Consider the following 14,665-nt stretch of genomic DNA (forward strand, 5'->3'; position numbering starts at 1 on the left):
GTGAAGATGGGAAAGCTTCTCCCATGGAATTTACAGATGTGGATTGGCTTTGCTATGTTAGTCAAACAATGGCAGTTTAAAATGTGTCCTAAAACTACTCGTGGCTATAAAAAGAGAAGACTTGACACAAAAGGGAGAAGCTGGAAAGTAAATTTCAGGAAAGGATTTCTGAGGAACTAAGGAATATTGTTGTTTCCTGGTGAAGAATATGTCACTCTGGCATCCAGAATGCCAGGAAACTGGAAGATAGCTACCTGGCCAACTGGTGGGAAGAGATCTATATTTGTTCCCGTTCCCAAGAAAAGTGACCCAGAAGAATGTGGAAATTGTTGAACAACATCATTAGTATCACATGCAAACAAAATATTGTTAAGATCATCCAAAAAATGGATAGAACAGTACATAGACAGAAAACTTCCAGGTCAAGCTGGGTTTAGAAAAGGCCATGGCACCAGGAATATTATTGATGACTAACAGATGGATCTTGGCTGAAAGCAGAGAATATCTGAAGACTGTCTACTTCTGTTTTATTTACTACTCAAAGGCATTTGATTGTATGGCTCATAACAAAGTATGATTAATCTTGAAAAGAACGAGAATTCTAGCACATTTTATCATACAAAATCTGTGCATAGACCAAGAAGCTATTGTCCCAACAGAGTAAAGGAAAACTGCCTGGTTTAAAATCAAGCAAGTTGTGTGTTAGGGCTGTAGACACAGTGTAGACAGAACACGGGGCCAATAGGCAATAATCTTCACCACTGTACTAATTGTCAACATCATAATAGATGGGGAAAAGAGCAAGACTGGTAGCAATTTAGCCTTGTTTGGATCCACTGATGAAGAGACGTAACATTAGGGATATCTTCTGTCAGGGGTCTATTAAAAGTCCTGAAGAGCAATAACGTCAGTCTCAAAACTACGGTGCACTTGATTCAGGCTACAGTCTTTCCAATCACTTGCATTATCGCTGAGAGCTGGACAGTTATTAAGGATGACAGAAGAAGAATCAATCCATTTGACTGCTGGTGTTGGTGAAGAATGCTTCCACAAGAAAAAACAAAACAAAAACACACAAACAGATTTGTGTTGGAGAAAGTACAGCCAGAATATTCCTTGGTAGCAAAGTTGATGAAGCTTTATTCCACAGATTTTGAACACATTCTTAGGAGAAAGAATATGCATAATTTTTTTGGCAATTTTTAAATATGTATACTGCCAAGAAAACAAACAGATTCATCCTAGAGATGGTTAAACCAGGCTACTACTCCTTGGAGGCAAGGATTCTGGGGCTTCGTCTGACACACTTTGGACATGTTGTAAGGAGAGACAGGTCCTTGGAGAGGGACATCATGCTTGATAGGGTAGACAGACAGCGCAGGAGGGGGAAGACCCTCTATGAGGTGGATTGATTCAGTGACTGGGGTAATCGGAATGGGTGTGTCAGAGGCAATGCGATTGGCACAAGATAGAGCAGGGTTTAGGGCTGTTGTACATAGGGTCGCTATGAGTCGCAAATGACTCGACGGCACATAACAACAACAACATATTAACAAATTAATTATATATATATATATATATATCTCCACAAATCTAAAAGTTGTAATCATTAATTATAGTTTCTTATAATAATTATGTATGTATGCTTGCAATTCTCAAACTGACACCATTTATTCATTTTGCTGACCATGTGGTGTTCTTCTAACTCAAAGAATGTTTTTTCTATTAGTATTTACTAGTAAACATCTGGGGCATGTCATACTAAAGATATTTGTTATATATAAAAGAAATGCAATGCAGACACATTTGCAAATATATGTCATCAAATAACATGTTAAATCTTTGAAAAATGGGATTGTGACTCTGAATACATAATCGTGGATATATTCTTCTGAGGTAGAGGCATGCTGTCTAACAGAAAGGGTAACACATACTTATCCAGTTGAGAAAATCTCTGCCCTTCTTTCAAATGTTGAAAGAGTATAGTCTTAGAAGTGATGACTCAGGAAAGGAGCCTAAATGTTCTAAACAAAGAATTAATGAATACATAAGAATGTGGGGAATGAGAACTTATTATTGTTATTATTATGTGCCGTCGAGTCATCTGTGACGCGTAGCAACCCTATGTATGGCAGCTCTGAACCCTGCCCTGTCGTTGTTAGGTGCTATCTAGTTGAGCACAACTTGTAGCAAACTTATGAACAATGGATTGAGCCTAGTCCTATACTGTGCCATCTTCATCATCTCTTACATACTTGAGCTTGTTGTTACAGTTACTGCATCTATCTATCTTGTTGAGTCCTCTTTCATTGCCCTCATAAATTTTCAAATATGATGTCTTTTTCCAAGGACTGACCTCTCTTAATAACATCCCAAAGTATATGAGATGAAGCTTTTCAACATCCTTACCTCTAAGAAATACTGTAGCTTAAGAAACATTCCTATTCATTGTCCAACTATCAGATGTACAACAAGGGATTCAAAAGACTGTGATTTGAATCAGGTTTACATTAGTCTTCAAACTGATAACACTGCTCCTTAGCTCCTTATAGAGGTCCTCGACAGCAGACTTTCCCAATGTAACAAACATGTCTTTAGAATTTTTTTGACTGCTGGTACCAAGGGAGTATAGATGCTGGTACCAAGGGAGAAGTAGGAGTATAGATATGTATGTGCACATATTTATGTGTGTGTATTTTATATGTTTACACATTTTGATAATTATTCTTTTATGTTTGTGTGAAATTTTTTGTTTTGAGAAACAATAATTCTGAGTAAATAGTTTTAAAGGCCACATTTCAAATCATTCACTATTAAATATTTTCTTTGAAAGGTGCAACTACTTTCTTCTTCCTTTGTGCTTCACTCTAGAAAGTGTATGCTGTTGTTACGTGCTATTGAGTCATAGACGACTTATAGCGACAAAAGACCTGAGCACTTGTATAAATTTCATTGTTTCTCCATGTTCTTAGAGTTTCCAGATGCAAGCTATTTTGGAAGTGGAAGTTACTCCTGCTTCCAAGCTTGTTTTAATCAGGAAGCTCCACCAAACACTATCCATCATGGGTAACCATTAACACATTTGACACGTGTCATAGTGTTCAACATCACAGCAACCTCTAGTTATCTTTGTACAGTAAATGAACAGACAAGTGCTATACCACTTATAATCAAGGAAAAAATAGTTGGGAAATTAATTATTTCTCCTAACAAGACATTTAGGAAAGTAAGAAAACATCTAAAGATTACACAAAACATTTTCAATGCTTTATCCATATTTAAAGCATAAGTCCTCTCTACTACATTCTATTTTTATGCAGCTGTAAAGGGCAATCCAAAAACATCTTAGTGTAAAAGTGTTTTTACATCATTTGTGAGACACTTTATTTGAATTATGTGGTTGGCCAACCACAGCTATTTTGCTCTATAAGCAACCAAAGAGATATAATTCTTAGGAGACAATTATGTTTGAAGGTTTTAAGAATTTAAGGGAAGAAGAAATCACTTTTTACTAGAAACTGAACTTTTAAAAGGAATTTCCTAATATAGTATCTTGAATTTTCTGACATAAAAGAAACATACAGATATTAGCAAGAATGCCCTCACTTCACTCCCAAAGACAACATGGGCAGGACCTGGGCACCACGAATTGTCCTCAGCTTTTGATTTTTTTTCTCATTATCCCAGTTCTGTCTTTGAATTTGATCTCACTCATAAACCATGAACACTGGCACACCAAGAAAATAGAAGATCTAATGTGTTGTCTATACTTCTGATTTGTATCTCTTATACTCAAGATTTCTATAAATTCCCTAAGACCCTTTACCCAAGAGCAGAGTCAAGTGCTTTAATTCTTGTTTCTTGCTTGTACCTGAAATCTTTGTGGTTCTTATACTACAGACAAGTTTTCAAATAACAGAGACTGTTTTAGAGATAGAGGACGTGCAGAAGGGAAAAAAAGATAAAAATCATGACTAGTAGGTTCTCTTTCAAAGAAATTGGGCATCATTTTTCTTTAAAAAGTCATGCTCCTTAATAATGGGCATTAGATCTTCTTGAGCCTATGGTTTTTCAAAATCAAACAAACAAAATAAATAAGAAAATTTGACATTATAGAAAAGTCAAGTGTCTCCAACGGGCCCAGATGTGGTTAAATACGGTTCAAAGGTAATAAAAGAAAATAAAACAAAACATCAGCCAAATCTACTGCCTTCAAGTTGATTCTGACTCCTGGCAGTTGGACCTTGTGGTTCAGGAGATACTGTTATTTGCCTTCAACATATTCAAAACAGTATTCATCACAATAGCGCCACCATGTGGTCTACTCTCTCACTCCTTGGGGAGGGGCTATGACAAAATGGAGCTCCTAGAATTCCACAGCAAACTTGTATTTTATACATAGATATGGATTGTGTTTTCTACAGGTAACATATTTATTTTACATCAGTGATCCCTGAAATAAGACAGGAAGGACCAGACTGGAACTATGACTCAATCACAATAAATTAATCAAAATAGCTCATGACTTGAGGTCACTATGAAACAGAAAGTATATCTCTTTTAAGTCTAGGTTTCTTTATCAAAGTTAGATTTTCTATTTAGTTCTATGATTCCCAAAGTTACAGGCTGTCACTAACAAACTATCTGAAGAGCTTATTGTTAAATTCTCAAAGACTAAAAATATGAAAACTCTCATAACTTCAAAATTAACTTTATTTCTGTGATATATATGACTTGAAAGGACATATTGAAAAAACAAAGAGTTGCACTTATTTAAAAAAAAATCACCTGAATATATTTTAAAATAATGGTCAAGTAACACTCAGAGCATAATACAACTAAGTAAAAGACTGACATGTTTATTCATATACTTAAAGCAAATGAAATAGCCCCTTGTGCTATCTCCATGTGACACTGTTCTACTTCTCAAACTTCAAATGCAATTGAAAACTTCAAATGTTTCCTAAATACAAAAATCTGGTCTCTAGAAGTAAAATTATACTAGATAATAGCATAAAACAAAAGAATTTAGATTATAAATACTAGCATGCCAAAGGATATTACACAGGTTGAAGATCAAGTTGGTGAATTACCATCATCCTTGGATTGGAGAGAAAGTTGGACACTAGGAATTTTATGGAATTGTCACATATTTTTTAAAAAGCTAAAATGAAATAACTAATTTAACAACTGGCTTCATCCTTCTCTTTAATCTGATGTTACCTTTGTCAAGTTTAGCTAATTTGAACAAAGATATTTAATAGGGAAAAAATTGTTGAAATTTTTAATTAATGTTCTTGTTAAATTCTTGCAAGCTACGTGAATCATGTCATCATTTCATAAACTTCATCATTTGGAGCAAATAAATATGTGATATATGAGATCTAAAAAGTAAGCATTTAACAAAATGTTCCAGTAAAGAAGTGGTAACATTTGACTATGATCAAATCCATGCTTATAGATATGTAAATTTATAATTTCAGTAATCTTGAAACATCTCCATCATCTCAAGACCACTTCCTCCTACTTTAAAACTCAAGACACCTCAATCCAGCACTAGAAATGTACAAATGATAGAACTTTCATGCTTGAGAACAGCCATCTCTTAATAGGACAGGCATGATAATGGCATCAATAAGAGAAAACACGGTGATTCCAGGAGATAACAAAATTAGGAAAGTTTTCAGATTAATATGTTATGTGATCCACTCTCAACACCTCAAAAACGCAGAGTTACTGACACTGGGGCTGTTTATTTCAGGAAAATGAAGATAATTAGAATCACTTGTAGTGTTTGTAATCACACAGAGCCCTACCTGCACCTTCCTGAACCGATTCTTAGGTGTTCAGGATCAGAAAACCCCAAATTGGCATACCCTGAGGCACTTCTTTATGTACTCTACCCTTTGAGAAAAACAGTTCTAGACCTTAACACTGAAGAGTTTTATTTGAAAGTCAGTACTTACAAATGAGAGCTCTTTATTCTCTTGGGACCCTCAATTCATTTTAGAGCTTTTACCAAGCAAAGAGCCTGCCCTTTAAGATAAACCTACTCAAGCAAATTTAAGTTAAAACTGACTTTAACTGAAGATAATCCATCCTACAAATACAACAAGTGCATGAACACATACCCACCCCACACACACTCTCCCCTCCCTTTGGATATGAGCTTTACTTCTTTTATTCTACAGTGTCCCACTTCTTCTTAAACTCAGTCCACATTGCTGTCTTAATATTAGTCTCTCTATTCCCATTGTACACTAGCTTTACCCACAACACACACGCTCCTTCAGCATCTACCTGACAAACTATAACTGTACAAATTATATTATGTTGGGGAATAAACTTATTTCAATTTATGGTAACCTCAACTCAAAGCCTGCCTTGTGAAGAAGAACACATGAGTTTAGGGCCCAGATGAAGATCCAAGTGCAGACAGGAGTCCACTATGCATAAAGGGGCAGGGGGGATAAGCAATACAACAAAAATAAAAACCTTCTAGATTCCACTAGTGGTGAAATTCAATACATTGTCGTGGAAAGGGGGAAACATTTAATGAGGTGAGACTGTGCACCCAGACTCCCTCTGCTTTACAGGACATCCTGGAGTCTACAGCTCACGTGTATGAGTGAGTGAATAAACAGTGCTAACATTATTCTGGTCCCACAAATGAGATGGGAAATGAAATGTAACAGCAGCCTCTCCATAGAGCCAAGTATTGCAAGTGTGGAATACTAACTGGTTCATTTATTTCACTGATTACCATATGCAGATATGAAATTCCTAAGCACTCATTTTCCATAGACCACTCTCTTAAAGTTAACTTGCATTCTGCATGGTTCTCTGCATCCATATTCCTGCCACAGAAGTTCAGATATTGATTGTGCACAAACATCACTTACTGAGAAAGCCAATGGCCATTTCTATCATCTCATGCAATGCCTATTAGCTAATGTGCAACAAACAGTAGGGATCAATGACACACACGTACAAGACTGTACCATGGTGACTTACACCGTGGATATTAGTTCAGACTTACACTAAATTGCCTCTTCGAACTAAAACCAAATATATTAAGCAAGAACTTCAGGCAAGACTGAAAACAATGAAGTATTTTATCCTCTCTACAAATTGTAAGAGTGGCCCATTCTCTTTACACATAACACAGTTTTCTCACATGTGAAGCACAGAAGGACGAGCAACAGTAACAACTACAATGTTCTTGATACTTGGCTTTAAAATGTAAGGAGAGGCATCCCCAGCTTTGTACATCATGAAACTAGCAAGTCCTCGTGCACTACAGGGGAATATAAAACGGGGGATACACCCAAATTTTCATAGGAAAAACTTTTGAGGGAAAATGAAGGTGATTCTTGAGCTGCTAGAGCAGTTGTATTTGACACTGACATATATTTCCCATAATTCATGCCCACAGGAAGCACATCTTTGAAGAAACTGATTAAAATTAAGTTGGACCTTTGCATAATCAGCCAGCTACTAACTTCCCTGGGAAGCAGGCAAACCCCAATGTATGAAGCAAGACACTCAGGTGAAGAGCCCTGGAAATGCAGCCCACCTCACCTATCCAGAGGGTTTGGTTATTTCTACGCTTTGAACCAGAAGATGAGAGGAATGCGATGGGAAAAGATGGGGAGAGTAGAACGCCTCAGCTCCATGAAACCAGACACCTTCTCACAATCTGGGCTGAGCACTAGCTCCAGCCTCCCACCCCCTTTCCTACCTCTAGACTCCAGTGAGCATCTGCCGGCCTCCCCTCTGTTCCTTCCGCAGCTGCAGACGCCCAGATCCTGAGCAGCCAAGGAGCCTGGGTCCCGCAGAGCGCTCTTGCCAGGCGCTTCTCTGGACTAGTTACCAAAAAAGCAAAGAAAAAAAAAAGGACAGAGACGCACAACCAGGATGGTGCTTGAAATGCAGTTCTCAGGCACAAGCGTCCTAGGCGGCTCTAGCTCCTCTTCTGCGCCCTTGCTCAGCTCCTCTGCCCAGCAAAGGGTCACCCAGGGAGCCCCCGGCAGCAGCTCCTTCCCTTCTGCTTTGCCTGATCGCGCCAATCTCCGCCGCTGCTGCCACACTACACGCCCGGCTATCCACTCACTGCACAGCGAGGAGGACCGTTGGAGACAGCGTGGAGGGGGAAAGAGGAAGGCTAACAGGGATATCTTTTGAGGGGTAAGAGGTAGGGGAGAAAACTTTGATGTTGGAATCTCACATCCAGGACTGCGAAGCAACCAAAACAAGTTGCAGATGCGGGGGCGGGGAGGACGCTTTCTTCACCAGCAGAAAGAAAAAAAAAAAAAAATCACCATCCACCAAAACCACAGATAGGGAGCTTCCTGCCCCTCCAGCCAGCTCCAAGCACGCCTCACAGTCTCTGGGCTCCGAACACCGCAGAAAAACAAAGGTTAGAGAGAGCACTGTTTGTTGATGCAGCGGGTGGAAGTACCAAATGAGCTTCAGCTCTGGACAAGCAGACGGAGATGCGGTGCAAAGAGGACAGAGACAAACGCAGGGCCAAGAAAAGCGAGCAGAGCGGGAGCTGCTGCCTGCAAGAGCAGAGGCGCTTCTCCCTTTGGGCAAAGTGACTGCTCTGTTCCCTCTTGCTGTACAAGGAGAGACACATTTAAGGGCTTGAAGGGACGTCAGCACCATCCGAGCTCGTGAGTTGAGCGCCCAGGCTCCCTGCCAAGAGAGCTGCAGCGCGCATAGCTCGCGCTGTTAAACGGTGGCTGACTTCTGGGAGAAAACAGCGCTGGTGGCGCTGTGGAGCGTCAAGCATGGGAGTCCATCACCCGCGACAGTGTACCAGCGGCATTTCTACCGTGGATGTCCTGCCGAATCGAACAATTGAACAGAGTCAGAGCTGCGTGGAGAGAGAACTGGGCACTCTGCATGTGCGCACTCAGTATTGGGTCATGATGGGGCGCACAACACCTGGTTTTCAGGGAAATCACTCTGCTTTTCAATCTGGCTTGAGTCATCATTCTGATTCATTTCTCAAAGTTAGTTTAAACCTATGGAGAACCTTTTACATGAAAGGGATTAGATTTCCCAATGCAATTCCAGTGCAGATAATACCCAGTCTTCCCTTAACCTACACGTGCCTATATCCCAAGCCAGTCTCAATAAATGGAAGTATTCAACCAGTTGAAAAAGCCTTGTCTATTTTTCCACGATTTTTTAATACTTAGATTCTCATTATTAATTTAAGAGCCTTCGCCCCAAGACGTACTTTTACCTACAGTAATACATTCTGCGAATTTTTTCCACGCTGGTGGTCAAAATCTCAAATTCCCATTTACAAGAAAAAAAGAGAGTTTGTTTTTTCCGTATTGATTATGCTCCCAGGTAATACTTTTTGTAAACACTAAAAAAAAAGTTATTTTTAAAACAATGTATATAAAAATCAGATTAAATAACGATGCAGAAATAATCAGAGGCAAGGGGAGATTAATATTTATCCTTTCACAGACTCCCCTCAGGGCCAGGAAATTATCAGCTGGGCACACTTGGTTCTGTGTTAGGCACTTTGGGAGTTTCAGTTTCCATAGAATTAAATAAGGGGCAATAAAAGGAAGCGTCCTCATACAAGAAGTGCCCATTATTGTGAAGGGCAAGTACCATTTGCATATATTTTTTTCCATCTTTGTGCAGTTAGTTCCAACGTAACTAAGGTAAGATCTCTTTGGTCGCAAGCACATCAAGCCTTTTAAAAATGGTATGAATACAAATTCCTCAGAGAGTAGGCTCAATCTTGTTCAGCCATCCAGTGGTGCCTCATCCCTCCCTCTAGCGGCATCCGCTTGTAACAAACACTCCTGTGTTGGTAGCGCTCGCGGGTGCTGAAGTTTGGGGAGCAAGACTGATCCCAGTCAGAACCCACAAATCTCTGCTGAATTTTTTTGCGTAGTCTTCCCCACCTTCTCCATGGTGGCCTTCAACTGGGAGGATTAGAGCAAACTTACAATAAAAGTGTTGAAAACTTCATAAACTCTGCTAACATTGACAGCATGTTTGTTTTTAATTGTGAATATATCCAGTTTTATATTGCAGAAAGATCAAACACGAGTAGGCAATCAGGAACCGAGAGTTTAGGAAAGCATCAGCAATATGGATTAATTTTTCTTCGAATAGGCAAGTTTCTGCTGAAGTTCCCTAAGAAATCAGGGGACAAATTCATTTGTTTAACTAGGTCTAGCACTCTCTCCCTCACCCCACTCCATGTTTTCCAAGTCCTGCGCTGTCTCCAAACGCTTTTTGATTCGGGTCAGGAAGTTTCTTCCCATCCAACCTCACCAGAAGAGCTGGGAGGTTGGTGCCTGAGGAGACATCCTGATGTCCCTAGGGCCATCCGTCTCTCTCACCACTTGTGGCAGGTGCAGACAAGTGAAGCTTAATGATGTTCTGGTCTTATCTACGACTCACAGTTGCAGTTCAGAAAGAGGGCAATGAAAACGGAGGTAGATTCTTCCAAGACTAACCCTCTCTTAGGAACATCAAAGGGGTTAGGATGCCTTGAGAACTGGCTTTCTGCCAGGAGCCTCCTCCCTCGATCAGAAGGACAGAGGCTGTTGGACAGCTGGGAGTGGGGAGGTGGGGAGGAGGAAACCTACCAGCCTTGTGGAATCAGGCATTAGCCCCGCAGGTAATTAGCTAATTTAGCCGCAAAGGGCATACTCTGTATGCTTTGAGTGATAGGAGAGAAGGGCTCAAGGGTCAGCCCCATGCCCACTCTCAAGCAAGGTTCTTGGAAAGAAGCCGTGCTTGGGGGGCCTTCATGAAAGAACAAGGTTCCGGAAAGCTAAGCCATTGCTGCGCTATTTTCTAACCTGAAATGTGACCCCAATTGCACTGACTTTAAACGCTGCAGCAGTGCCTCATACCCTGCCTCCCTGTCTGGCGTCCACCGGATAGGGGAAATGCTTGCATTGCCGAGATAGGGAACCTGATCCTACAGCAACCTTTGCCATAGACTCCTGAATGGACATCACGTTACAATGGTATGAGCATCCTGCAAGGACAGAGGTGGAAGCTGCCTCAGCGTCTGGAGGTAAATGTCCTCAATCTGTGTAGCTCCCCGGCTCGCACAGGGTCGGCTCTGATACATGTGAGTCTCCCTAGAGAAAGCGAGCTTTGCGTTCTAAACAAAAACAAAAACAAAAACAAAAACAATCAAACCCGGTCCAGTGGAGTCGTTTTCAACTTCTGGAGGCCGCCAAACACGAGACGAGGGCTCCTCCCTGCACTGCTGGGCGCGCGAGGAACTGCAGGCTCCCTGGTCCCTCCAGCCTTGCTCTTTGTGGCCGCTGCCAGGACACACAACCCGGGAAGGAATGAGCCAGGTCCTGGGCAGCCAGAGCTTCCTCTGCACCCAGGACTTCCTGAAAGAGCAATTCTTTGCTTACTAACAGCTTCCTTGTTCCTACTTCCTCTCAATCTAAGCTGAATTCACTTCTGACCCTGGATAACAGGGAATCTTAGATAATGTGGCACAGCCTTGCTGCCGTTAGGGAGGCTTGAGTACTGGGTCAGTATGCCTTAGGAGACTGGCATCAGGTTTACAACAACAACAAACCCCAAAACTAGGAAACTAAATATGCTTTAAGGGATCAATTTACTCCAGTTGCACTGATTGTCAAACATGGCAAAACTTCCTTCCTTAGCCTGAGCACATCTTACACATCTTAATGTACCAGTTCCTGCCAGAAGCAGCTTTACTGTTGTGATGGGTTTTATAATCGCTACTTTCTTATTTTAAAGCCATAAATTCAGGAATAGATTCAAAATTATAAACTATTTCATATTTAGTGTACATGAATACATCCTACCACTTCTCTATCACAGAATTAGGTGTATATATACCTGACACTAGTGAAAGTTACCAATTCCAAATTATGCAGGTTATTGATTAAGGATTTGTATAAATCCTTACAAGGTGTCCTGGATATATGGAAGTCACAGCCCTCTTTTTAATTTTCTGAAGGTTAGTATGTTTACATGCAAGGGACGAATAGCAAGTCAATATCGAGGGATATTTGATGTTTTTAAGCATTACAGGAAACTAGTGCAAACTATACACAGAAATGTACATACACACAAAAATATTTGTATGTAATTACTTTCAGCAATGACAGTTTCATCTAATCTAAGCTAAAGAGAATTGTTTAAAAGAGTGATGGTTCATCTGGTAAAACATGAAATTTACTTGTTTTATATTACTGGACTAATTACACTTCCAAAGGGCAATCTTTTGAAATCTTGTTTGCAATGTATTCCAATTTTAAGTTCCTATTTTAGTACTTCCAAATTCAAGTTGAATTCTTACCTTCTTTCTAAAGTTTCTGTTTTACCACAGCTTTTTTTTAACTTTTCAAATTTAAGAACTAATCTCAGAATATGAAACCTTAGATAAGATTTTAAAGTCTAAATTAATGTGTAAGTAAGTACACATCACATTTAAGTGTTTTTTATTATAATGCCTAGTAGTGTTAAATATATGCACATAATTCTATGAGAAGAAGTGAAGGAATATATTAATTGACATTAGGTATGAAATACTTTATTTCAGTTACCATTTTCCATGGTAGAGAGTAAGGTAGATTTTGCTTCAACTATGAAACTATGTTCTGAATATACATTTTTAAAATAAGAAAGTTGCAATAGTATTATAAAAATATACTAGTACAGTAAATCTCCTCCTTGCCAGGACATGTGTAATAAGGACACCTACAAAAATTAATGTTAACTAGATTTTTTTTTCTCACATTCACTGGGTTAATAAAGAAGTTAAGTGCTCAATCAAGAGTGAAACAGTTGTTGGTTCAATTCTACCCACAGGCAGCTCAAAAGGTAGGCCTGGCGAAAAAGCTTCTGAGTCACAACCCTGAAAACACCATATATGTTAGTTTTATTCTTCAAACGTGGGGTCACCAATATTATGACTCCACTGAACAGCAATTAGGACTCCGTCATCACAGATAGTTGTGGGCTTATATATAGCCTTATGTATTTGACATAGATTTTCTTAGCAGACTTGGGAAGCAAATCACGCCATTGAATCTACTTTAAAAATCCTAATTTATGAGAAGGAAAATAAATTAACAAGGAAACATGTTGTGTTTTTTTTTTAATTTGAAGAAAGTAAATATATTTATTTTTATCATTTATCTTACAGAAAGGTTGCTCTGCTGTCCAACATGGTAATCTCACAGAAAGTGGTTAGAATCTACCAGAGGCTCTGTTGGAGAAGGGTAGATAATATCCTCCTGGGCGATGCATTACATGTCTGTGAAAACCCTCTGTAGGGCCAGCTGTGGGTTGTTCTGTCTCCACAGCACCTGGTAACCCAACATCTCATGGAAACTCTAGTTTCCAAATATAGTGAATTGGATCAATATTTCTAGTATACTGTTTAGGACAAAAGATCAATTATTTCTTTCCTGTCTCCTTTACTCTTACAAAAACTGTCAGTCAGACCTGAATGAGAGCAATTGATTACAAAACAAACACAGTGTATTTATTCTCAGCTAAATGAGCCAGGGGAGAAGAAAGGAAGGGATTTCTTTGCTCACTAACTTACATTTCCAATAAACCTCATCTTTTAAAATCCTTTTTTTTCTAAAAGAAAAAAAAAAACTGACAAGCCAAATATGTTCTTGAATATCTGAGCAGCTTGTGTTAAAATGTAGATTTCTTTTTTCGGCCATCTTCAGCAACTGTCAGAGAAAACAGATGCAAGTAACATCTGCTTCCGTGTCAGATCCCAGAGTGGTATTGGCATCCTTGGAATGTCCACGGGGTCTGTCTGGATGCTAATTAGCATTCTATGGCCTAGTTAGCCCATGCTAAGTCCTAAAATTTAAAGTGATATTTAAAAAACATAATATTTTTATGATTATGAATTTTATCAATGATAATATACGCAAAAATGCCCTTAATGGCATTTTTATCCAAATGTTTATGTTTAAGCATTTGCCAAGTATCTTTATACATAATCAATCAACAAGTTGTAAAAGGCAGGAGGAAAAGAAAATGATGTATAGCATAAATATTTTTCCTGTATCTGTCTCCTTTAGCTGTAAATAATTTCAGTAATAGTATAGCTATAATTTATTGACTATTTCTTGTTTTTCTGCTATACACAGAATATTTCATGTATATTATTATAGATATATAATATTATAAGTGATATGAATAATATTTGGAAGCAGGAGTGGCAGCCACTTCCTAAACAACATACCTCTAGAAACTATGAACTTTGATAAATGTCAATAGTTGTAGAAGGGCTTCAGGCCTTTTGTTCATAGGGTCACTATGAGTCATGCTCAACATGAAGGCAATCAACAACAACATGTGTAAATTTATTTTATGTGTATATATAACCACATTTGATCTTAAGAGCAATTCATCCAAGTTGGGAAGATTATCGTCATTTTGAAAATAAGGAAATTGGCACTTTTCAAGTATGTTAACACTGTGTTTCATCATTCACATTGTGTTTCATACAATCATTCCCATCCGTTATCTTGTATAAAATTAATCACTATTGGAAGAATAGTGTAAAACACAATGAATGCCAACTTTGTAAGCAAATCAATTAAAAAAAATTTTAAAAGAAAGAACAGCACAGCTTGTAAACTGAAAAAAAAAA

The sequence above is a fragment of the Elephantulus edwardii genome, unplaced genomic scaffold (assembly GCF_000299155.1).
Source record: "Elephantulus edwardii isolate Elephantulus edwardi_28Jun2011 unplaced genomic scaffold, EleEdw1.0 scaffold00170, whole genome shotgun sequence".
NCBI lineage: Eukaryota > Metazoa > Chordata > Mammalia > Macroscelidea > Macroscelididae > Elephantulus > Elephantulus edwardii.